The sequence below is a fragment of the Ascaphus truei genome, chromosome 3 (assembly GCF_040206685.1).
Source record: "Ascaphus truei isolate aAscTru1 chromosome 3, aAscTru1.hap1, whole genome shotgun sequence".
NCBI lineage: Eukaryota > Metazoa > Chordata > Amphibia > Anura > Ascaphidae > Ascaphus > Ascaphus truei.
Genome location: NC_134485.1, coordinates 358416289 through 358418542, shown reverse-complemented (window position 1 = coordinate 358418542; position 2254 = coordinate 358416289).

Here is a 2254-nt window from a genome sequence, read left to right as displayed (position 1 = left end):
TATATTTCACACTAAATCCAATAAAAAATTAGAATGATGTGGTACATGATCTAATCTGCCTCTTCTGTTATCTGCTGTGTTGTCCATGTTGAGAAATCCGTAGCTGTCGTGTACCATACTTTGTTCTTTCCTTTTGTATAGCGGTCTCTCTGAAGATAACTGATCAAATATGAAGCAAATCAGGCATCTAGGGATGTGTGGAGCTTTGGGCTTAGTTCTGACTTCTGAGCTCAGATCAAATGAAACGGGAGAATTCTCTGGACTTTTTCATTAGAAACAGACAGCATCTCATAGCACCCTTGCTGTTTCGGTAATCCAAATCCTACTTAAAAGAAGTGCTGCAAACTTTGACATGTTACGTTATATGAACCTAGTAGGTTAAATTCATCTTTAACAATTAAAAAATTGCTTAAAATGTTCTACGAACACATTTGCTATTTACAAATCTGTATTAATCAGTTGTATGTCACTCGTTCACAGGAGTAAGTGAAATAACATGCTCTGTCTCTGTTACTGACACAATCATATTACAATGCGTATTTTAGATGCTACTTTAGCTAATAAGGGCCCGTGATCCAATAGGACATACCAGGTTATACAGCACACTGTACTCGCTTCTTGGCACTAGAGAATATATATATAACAAAAAATAATCAAACCAGCTTTTCTCCCATAGTATCCTCCCAGATGATTTATCCTAGGGGAGGATACTATGAAGTGTGAACATTGTAGTAGGTATTTCTTCCTTAGGCTACGGCCCCGGTCTCTCCGCTGTAACGCGCGCCCGCGCTTTTGGCGGCGCGTTCAGCCGATTCCCCGGTCTGCAGCTCACTGCAGGAGGAGAGACCAAGGGGGGCGTGGCGGAGGAGTGACGGGGCGCGGCCATGACATCACCCGGCAGGTTCGCCCTCATTGGCTGAACCGCCGGGGGGCGTGGCTAATCGCTCGACGCGAGTCCTGCTCTCAATTCTATTGAGAGCAGGAGCAGTTCTCGCGCGAGCGCTGCGGCCCCCCCTCGCAGCGGGCCCGGCGCCATTGCGGAAAGGGCTCTCGTGCGCGCAGCGTCCGCCGCAGCGGACGCTGTAGTAGGCAGCGGGGGCAAGGCCTTAGCACTTTGGTTGCTGGAGACTGGGATCTCCACCATTATTCTTGCATAACAGAATTCAGTAAGATCGGTTGATCCAAGCGGCAATGCACAGCATGTATTTTCTATCCCTGTGTGATATAATGTAAATGTCAGTATACAGCAAGGTTTATGAAAAGACATTAAAATACCATATTTGGGGCTGAAACAAATATAATGCAATAAAAAAATAAATATGCAGAGTTGCCTTTTTTTATGAAGTGTTTTTTCTTATTTCATGTTACAGGTTGCTTGTTAAAAAAAACTGAGATAATGACAATAAATAGTTAATAGAATAACAGAATAAGTACAGTACTTACTGATTCCCATGGATTGCATCATTTGGCAGCAGAAAGAAAAGTTTTTGATGATTCCTTTTATGGATAAAAAGAAGAATGTATTCAGTTGAGAATGTTTCCATGGTTTTGACCTAAAGGAATAAGAATGCTAAAATATCTCTGCAAACAAGAGCAATATTTAGATTATATTTAAAGAGGGTGTGTGTGTGTGTGTGTGTGTGTGTGTGTGTGTGTGTGTGTGTGTGCGTGCGTGCGTGCGTGCGTGCGTGCGTGTGTGTAAGCAAAACTAATTTCTAAAAAAGTTTACACACTTAAAAAAAAGGACTTTTTACTTCTATGCAAGTAAAATCCAGCCACACAAGAAAATAAATGATCAAAGCATTATTAATCCCCATTTGCTTTTATTGCACCATATTGTATCTACAGTATATGTATATCTTTATTTATAGAGTGCCATCCATGTACATAGTGCTTTACAGCAGTAACAGATGTGACATAATAGGAAAAAGCACCTCATACATAAAAGTAGGCATTAGGAAAAGAGTTCCTGCCCCGAAGAGCTTACAATCTATGTGGTAAATCGGGAGAACTTACAGAGGCAGTAGGAGTGTGTTATGATAAGTGTGTCTGCAAGGGGTCATGGTAAATGCAAATAACATGTATAGTATCAGCCAAATGGAGCTACCCAAATTCTTCATTAAAGAGATGTGTTTTAAGGTATGAGTTAAAGTTGGAGGGTGAGGGTTCTAGTTGGATATTGAGGGGAAGGGCATTCCTGATGTGTGGGGCAGTGAGTGTGAGAGGTTTTAGGTGGCAGTGGGCTTTAGGTACA